This window comes from Limulus polyphemus, unplaced genomic scaffold (assembly GCF_000517525.1).
Source record: "Limulus polyphemus unplaced genomic scaffold, Limulus_polyphemus-2.1.2 Scaffold1927, whole genome shotgun sequence".
NCBI lineage: Eukaryota > Metazoa > Arthropoda > Merostomata > Xiphosura > Limulidae > Limulus > Limulus polyphemus.
The window spans coordinates 212,906-222,018 of NW_013667537.1; the positions used below are offsets into that span (position 1 = coordinate 212,906).

The 9,113-nt window shown below is 38.8% G+C and overlaps 1 pseudogene; it reads right to left on the reverse strand.

The window, feature by feature from the left end:
- LOC106465385 overlaps positions 1-8,751 on the reverse strand; it is a 163,917-nt pseudogene extending 155,166 nt beyond the window's left edge.
- Positions 8,752-9,113: the final 362 nt, after the last annotated feature.

Consider the following 9,113-nt stretch of genomic DNA (forward strand, 5'->3'; position numbering starts at 1 on the left):
GGGGGGGGGATCTAGTGGGAAATGCCATTCATCTCAAACAGTCCTATTTCTCCACTACAAGTAGTAATGCAGATAGATACAGTCAAAACAAGTTCATGGATGGTGCTAAAACATCACAAAAATGGGCACAATATCAAGGCTGCTCAACCAGCCTGTATATTTCAAGGGGTCAGTAGAATATGTTTGTTTAGTGTGACTATAGCAGTGACTCAAGCCATACAGTAATCTTAGAAATACTTTCGTGAAACACCTACCAGAATAGGCATGTACAGGGATTAATTATTCCAGACCTACATCCCAAAAGACACACATGATCCATCCAGCTGGTTACAACCACCAGGAGTGATCTGTACTTAGTGTACAAAGTAGACACCCAGCTGTACTTCTTATCGAGGTGTGTATCCACTCAGTGGGGTTATAACAACCCAAAGGGAAGCAGGATTCTCCTACTACAATAGAAGAGAGAATAGAATACAATGTTCAACCTCATAAAAATAGTCATTTAAACAACTTGGCACTACTTTTATGCAGATGACCAACTTATTGCATATAAAGGCTTGTGTAAAATCTGAAAATTGGTAGTTACAGTGGACTTAACTGGTGGTGATTGGGAGTTATACTAGTTAGCTTAGATAATTTTGTTAGGCTTATATAGCTCTATACTAGTATAATTTATCCACTGTACTATGAAATTGATGCTTTACTACCATAATGGGGGCTGGAATGCCAACCTCAGGAGGTGAGTTTATCTTACTTACCTCCGAGTGGTAATACCTTATTTCGTTTTTCTTTTTTTTAATATATATAATTTTTTTTCCTTCTTCTTTCTTTTATATTTTTACTGCAGGCAGTGAAGGGTGATATAGATGTCGGACAGTGTGGGCTTGAACATCTACAACTTGTCTCCAAACTTGTATTTCTTTTGATAATTTCATCATGTGAGACTGGCAAATGGAGGTTATGACTGATAGATGGTGTATCTCCACCACAATGTGGATCCTACTTCCTCAGTCACTTCCAAAACTCAGGGCACATTTTATATCCCACATTATAGCCTGTACCCTGGAGGTCCTTTTGATTTATCCAGTGTCTTTTATTTAATCTTTTTTCTTTTTGTTTGGGCTTGTTTTTGTTCATTTAAATATCATTTGTCACAGGTTTGGATTTGCTGTTTTTATATATACACACACACACATGTATACATAGTGTAGTTTGCGGTGACCGTTTCCTTTTATGTGGAAGCTGGAAAAGGAGAAAGTAAGTAAACAGGTTACTCTGCAAGAAAATCCTGTCTGTCTTGTAAGGGACTGGATAAAACTCACATATAAAAATCAAGGTGTGGTACACCATGTTAAAAGATGGGAGTCCAAGTCTAACTTAAAAAGGGAACACAAAACAGAAAAAATAGAGGCCACAGGAATGCCAAGAGTCAAAGAAGTAGAAATGACAACTAAGCTGGCCAAAGAGGGGCAATGATAAATAGTCAGCCAGGTACTTCTGTACATTAAAGACAACACCCTGAGAAGGTTAAGGGGGAATAGGCGAACAGAAAGAAGGCAGATCAATCCAAGTTCAATGGGACTACTGCCAAGACCATGAAGTCTTGTACTGGTAACCACGAAAATAAAATGCAAGCTTCATGTAGTGTCACAAATTCATAATGAAAACAAGTCCACAGAAACAAAAGATGTAAGAGAAATGGCATATAACATGGCAGTGAACATAGACACTGTAGAGGGGATCCTGTGAGCATTCACCAAGCCACAACAAACCATGGCAGAGCCCACAGAGTCACCTGATTTTGAACCATCCTTAAAAATGGGAAGAATGGTTCAAAAGATGTTCAGCAAACAGAAGACAGTTCTTCCCTATCTGGAGTATCTGCCTTCCTCACATGACTAAAAGAAAGGTCACAGGTGGGGATAGTAATGAGCCATGGTAGGATGAGCTGAGCATTGGACCCAGAAACATCATCCAATGATAGACCCAATTCAGCCAGCTGTGACTGGATCTGTAGGCCAAAAAAGGAGTGGCAAACCATCTATTCCAAAAGAGAACAGTTGGGATGCTGTGAAGAGGATCAAAGCTTGGTAGCATATTACAAAGAAAGGTACAAATGTCAGAGGGGAAGAAAAGGTTCATGGGACTCAGTGTACAGACTCTGCATTGGTGAAGTGCAGAAAGCTCTGTCAGGGCTGAAGCCCCAGACAAGGTAAAGGGTCCAACATCTTCAAGGCAGAGGCCCTGGCAGAACCACAAATCAGAGACTCATAGTCCATCTTGTAACATATGAGGGTACAATAGATCTTCAGCACAGAACATCAATCTGTTCCCCAAGACATGGAGGATGTTCAGTGCTCATCTGCACTTGACATGAAGTTACTTAATGTGAGAAGTAAAAGTCAGCTTGCGGTCAAACAGAAGCCCCATGAATGTTGTATCAGAAACCACAGGAAGAATACCACCACCAAGATGAAACTGAGGATCAGGATGTAAACCCTGTAGGAGCGAAAGTGAATGCAAACAGTTTTAGAGGAAGAAAAATTGAAACTGTTTGCTGTGGTTCATCCCAACAAGTGAATGAGAGCAGTCAATAAACCTCATGTTCAACGACTCACACAAATGTGGAAGTTATTGACACAGAGGCTGATTGCAACAGTAAAAGGAAGTTGTGTGGTGATAGCATTTATCTTAATACTGAGAAGTGTGACACTCAAGACACAACCGTGAGGGACTCCAAGTTCCTGTGTGAAGGATCAGGATGGGGTAAACCCACACAGACTTGGAAACCCCGGGTTAGTAAAAGGTTACGAATGAAAATGGGTAAATGGCCATGTAACCCATAGGAGTGGAGGTCCCGCAAAATGCCAAACCTCCACATAGTGTAATAAGCTTTTTCAAGATAAAAGAAGATAGAAACAATATGCTCTCTCTTGAAGAAGGCTTCCCTGATCAAAGTTTTGGGACAAATTAGGTGGTTCACGGTGGATCACTGTTGATGAAAACCACATTAGATGGGTGAGAGGAGGTTGTTTCATTCAAGGAACTGAAAAAGATGTGCATTAACCATCCATTCCAAGACCTTACATAGCCAGTTAATCAAAACAATTGGACAATAATTAGAAGGAATCTTCTATCTTTCCCAGGCTTTGAAGAAGGGAGAACAATAGCCTTGCACCAAGCATCAGGAAACATATTCTCCTACCAAATCCAGTTAAAAACAATTAGAAGAAGAAGAGCAAGATAAGGAGGAGAGCAATGGTGTAGCATCTCATAGTGAAAATCATCAGGTCTGACTGATGTACTGCCAGACTGATGAAGATCAAGCTTAAGTTCCCCTGTATAAATGGGCAATTATAATCATAGAGACAATCTGCTCAAAAGGAAAGGTGCGATCTCTCAGCCTGAGAAGTGATGGCCAAGAAAGCAGGAGAGGAAACAGGAGTGCTGGAAAGGTGGGAAAAGCACTCCCCAAGAGTATCTGTAATGCTCTGTACAGCAGCAACTTCTTAGCCATTGGAGAACAAGATGGAAAGAGAATGGGAAGCATACTTCCCACTGACTTTCCAAATCTTGTCCCAGGCAACTTTGCAACTGCTAGTAGAAGAGATGCTGGTGGTGAACTTAATCTAGGACTCCTTCTGGCTTTGTTGTCTGGTTGGAAAGATTGGAATACCTGTGAAAGATATTACAAGCCCATTTCTGAGCCTTCCATGCCTACTGGCAGACAGGAGACCAATATGGATGAGGATACTATGAGAACTATGTCGAGGTTTGGGGGATAGATCAAACAGCTACTTCAGTAATACAATCAGTAACTGCCTCCATGCTGTCATTAATAAATGGAAGATTAATGACAGCAGGATCAAATTCCGAGAGAGTAGTGAAGGAGAGCCAATCAGCCTGCTCCAACTTCCATTATGGGACACACGTTGGATGGCATTGATCACAGCAAATCTCCCTCAAAATGATATAAGTGTGAGTGAAAGTAAATACCTATTGGAAATATATTTTCAGTGTAGGAAAATTATAACTTCCAAGACAGTACATTATCTCCTCTCACATAAATAGCTAGAATCCCACACTGAATAGGTAGAAGGACCAGTGTGAAGGAAAAACAGTGTGGAATTAGGTGTCCCAAAAATGGGAACTCCAGGAACTGACATCCATATGGGGGGTAGGATGAGAGATCTCAAATGAAGGGGTAAGCTGTATTTTGATGGCTCACTCCAAAGATAAATCCCCTTGGATAAATCTGTACAGAGATGGAACATCGGATTCAAGGATATCTTGTCATCTTCACCAACAGAATGCGACTGCCCTACTCTCAACTGAAGGGTTGTGACATTATTTGTATCATATCTTAATATCACATTCAGAAGGTTGCCTCCATGGTCCACCACCCCAGTGGCTTGGAACCGAACAGTGGTAAAGATGCCCATACTCCACTGGAAGTAAAAAAAGGGGGAGAAAATACAGTGGAGAGTCCAGAGAAATGTCAACACTGGAGACAGTGCAATGGGTGGCGACAAAAACCCTATTTTGAAAAGCAGACCATACCTGATTTATTCAATCGAAAGCATATCAGGGATGGGCAGCTCTCCCCTTCTGCTTTACCCATGAATCCCATGGGTGAATACTGTCTCAAACAGGCATATTAATGAAGCAAATATATCACTAGGAAAAACCTACAAGTGATCTTGTGGAACACCCCATTTCAACAGTGAGCATTTTATGGCCATGGAAATTAGAAATATGCAGTCAAAATGGCCTGACAGTGCAGTTTTGAAGATATGCAAATCCAGATGAGGAGGAGGAAGCAGAACACTGCTAGCACATGAGTCTTGTCCCACCACCAATGCAAATCACCTGCAAGGGAAGGAAGAAGGGAAGTAGGAGCCTCTAATGGATCCAATGCAAGATTCCATTGGTCATGCAAAGCCCACTGAAAAGACCTCATATGCACTCGACCCAAAGGTGTAAGGTTTCCATGGAAAACCACATCCCCAAAACCAAGATAACCTCATGAGCTGTAACAGAGGGAGCAGTAAGAAGATGGAGAACTGAAATCTCCACTGAATGAAGCCTAATAGGAAAAGGTTGGGCCCAGCTGAGATGAGTGTTGAAAAATACACCCAAATGGACAAGATATTGGGTAGGTATAAGGAATGACTTGTCCAATTTGATTAATCAACCCACACAAGCTACCTCCAGGAGCAGTAGATAAGTGTGAAGTGCAGACACCTGTTCAGAACGAGCTAACAAAAGCTAGTCATTCATGTAATGATTTAAGTACAACCCCCCCAAGTATGCAAATGTCGGGAAAAACCTTCAACACCTGACAAAACATATACTGGGCCAAAGCAAGCCCAAAGGGCAGGGCACAAAATTAATAAACTACCCAGTGATGAACAAACTGAAGATAGAGCCTCGACTGATGAGATAACAGAGTATGCAGGTAAGCAATTACGAGGTCAACCTTGGTCATCCACAAACCCTGAGAAAAAGCTCACCTGAGGGTGAGAAAAGAGTCCAGGGTAAATTGGAGTAGAACCAAAAAGTGATTAAGGTGGGATAAATCGATCCCAGGCTACCAGTCCTTGGTTTTCTTGTGTACCACAAACAGCCTGAAATAAAAATCTGAAGATGGATGACTGTCAGTTTCGATTGGCTACTGTGAGAGAAGATCTTGTACTACCTCAAACAGATGTTGAGTGGTGGTAGAATCACGGTGCAATGGAAAGGAAATGGGCACCTGAGACAATGGAGGAGGGGATTGAAAATGGATGACAAGTCCCTTCAGATAATATCCACATAACCCACAGATCTGTGGCAAAAAGTCACCAAAGGAGTACAAAATTGATCAAGCGAGCCCCCATTGGAGAAGAACCCGCCAGGTAGTCACTGTTGAATAAAACAGCGAAATGGGGAACTCCTTAAGGTATGAACTGGCAAGGGCTGGCAAGAAGCTGGACGGGAAACAGTAATAGACGCATATCTAGGCTCTGAACGAGACAAACAATCCACCAAAGAAGAAAGAGTAGTTTGTTGTCGCAGTGACTCGACACAGGATTCTAAAGTCTCAAGAATATTACCAAAAACATACTGCTGTAGAAAAGGGGCCCATAAGTAAGTTCCAAAGATATGTAGGTGGTAAACGAGCCTGGAACACCCCTCAGGAGATCCCATCAACAGAAACATCACGTGTGTAAGGATAGAGCTGAAAAAGACAAACGTACCAACGTGGAGGTAATCAGGGAAAGGTTATCCCTCTAAAAACCCTCAGGAACTCTGTGGATAGTAGACAAGTACCATAGGAGAGTCGATAGAGTAAGATGAAGGCGGGAAAATTGTGGGACATACGAACAAGATGATTAGGATCCATCATCCAAATGGGCAAAAGCAATTCCAAGTGTTCAGAATCGAGAAATGGACATTCAGTCTGATGGTAGGCCAAGGTAAACTGACTTGAAGCCCATGGAGTGAAAGGCATGCTAGCACCCTCAACCACCTGAGAAATAAAATGCTCGGCATGAATCCTAATATGCTAGGAAGGGTGAAAATCAAATACTGAGAGGAGGTATCATGTAACAAAGAAGGAAGGAAATCATGGCTAAAAAAGCCATGTTAGGCCTAGCTGATTCTGCAGTAGGGGAATAGAAAGTCACGGAAAATCAGGTGGAGGAAAATGACTGTCAAGGCCCTTGTCGAACCAAACAGGTTCAGCAGGTTTAGGAGGAATAGGGGTAAGATCAGGAGAAACAGAATGAGTCATATAACAATCCATCTCATGGCAGATGATAGTCAATAAATCCAAAAATGAGTGATCCCCTCCTGTAGCCTGTGTGAGTGTGATAATAGAAGGTATTACCTCCCAATTGGTAACCTGAATTTCAGAATTCATTGTGTAACAATTACAAAATCAAACACAATCGTTTGATGAGAAAAAAGTTAAAAAATGGGAAAATAAGTTATCTCAAAAATCATTAACTTGTGAAAAACAAATCCACTTTGGAATAATAATCAAAAAATCACGAAGTTGAACAAATAACATGATTGAAGAGTAGTACAAAAACGTCTTGACATGAGTATTGCCAACTGATAAGTGATAGTTCAGTAGAATCGAATAGGAGTCACATGCACCAGGAGAGTGTGTTGCACTCTTATTGGTGGAGGGTTGTCGCATGTTAATTTACATGCGAGAAAAAGTTGAACCAGTTTATTATAAGGTATATGGGAGTTCAAGGCTTGTGGCATGCGAAAAACAATTTTTGCATATAGAGGGCAGCATTGAAGGAGAATAGCTATTTATGTGAGAAGTGATAGTTTGGTAGAATCGAATAGGAGTCACGTGCATCAGGAGAATGTGTTGCTATTTATGAGAGGAGGTAACGTACCATATAGGAATTGTACATTTGATCTTGTCATTATTTACAGCTTGTGTTTATACTATTCAGACACTGTAGAAGTTATACTATTCAAGTTACACTAACTATTAAAGGGCAGAAGTGAGAGTGCATGCACATCATGTGACAAAACAAGTGAAGACTGAGAATTTTTAAGAAATATTTCATTTTGAAATTAAAACTTGCATAATATATAAATTGGAATCGGAACCCAAATTCTGATGCCAAGTTTATACTAATAATAAAGTTGTTTATTTAAACTTTGAATGTAAAACATCATGACATGCACAATTGATTGATGCCATGCAAAAATCTTACAAGAAATAAATTAGTGCAAGAAAATATAATAATTCATATCTGAAGCTCTAAATGAAATTAATTTTAAAAATAGTATTATTTTACTTGAGTTATCCTTCTATTGGTGGAGAGAGACATAGTCTAATGCTGATTGGATCTTAGAATGGCAAATAGTACATGTTATTATGTGTAAAGACAGGAGTTTTATTCAAAAGTTTGGCACATACACAAACAATTTTTGGCAGTGGCACAAGGCAATAGGTATCTGTTCTGTGGAGATGTGAGTAGCATTTCTGAGCTTAAAAACTATACTGATCACAGAAGTACAATTTTCTGTTCAGAATCAACAGTAATAGTAAAAGACCTATTATATAAATTTAATTTATTGTTCATATTTAAAAGGTTTTTATATTACTCAAAACATGAAAATCTCTTTAAATCTTAAGTTTGATATTACAAATCATTTCTTTTATTTATGACATGTTTTAAACACAAAAGTTGCAGAACTTTTAACTACTAAACTTTAAACTAAGCATCTATCTATGAAAATAAAATAATTATGTGTATCATTTTTCCAAGTATTTAGGATATGGTTCAACTGTTATTTATGCACATTCAAGTTTACTCATTTCCCCCATTTTCCTACCAAAATACTTTCTTGCAGTGTGTTAGCAGCTTCATTATATGAATTTGTTTATAAAAAAAATTGACTTTTGATAAAGTACTCAAAAATTCACAGACTGTAGACAAAAATATTTTTAATATTCTTTAAAAATAAATTGCATAAGATAAGAAAAACACATTTTATGATAACATAGTCAACAACATTAACATTTAATGTTACACATTTTTGACTTACCTAATTGACCAGGTTTATATATAGGTTTATCAGTTTCAGCAAAAATCACAAGAGTTTCACTACGAATGCGAATTTCTTTGACAGAGTTGATCTGATACCCATCATCAAGTTCAAATGTTCCTTGTAAGTGAAGTCTTGCATTTGTGATAGATAACGGAGGGACATAGAGCTCCACAGGGAAATTTGTTACTAATAAGTTATGCAAAAACTTGATATCACATATCACATAAAATAATTAGTAAACTTTATAAAACACAATTTGCTTTACTGCTAAGAACTTTCATTAATACAGAAGAATATAGATGAATAACACATTCCTTTAGAGGAAATTGTTCAAATTTATATCTCTACAATACACTATTTGTAAGATACGTCTTAATAGCTAACATAAATTTATAATTGTGAAAATAATAAGACGTACATTATTTCAACATTATTTCTAATGTACATGTAAGCAATACCTAACAAAACATTTATCCTAGCGCTTCATTTAAAACAACGTATCAGCAGGTGATTGCTCACCACATAAAAATAAGTGAAAATTCCATTAC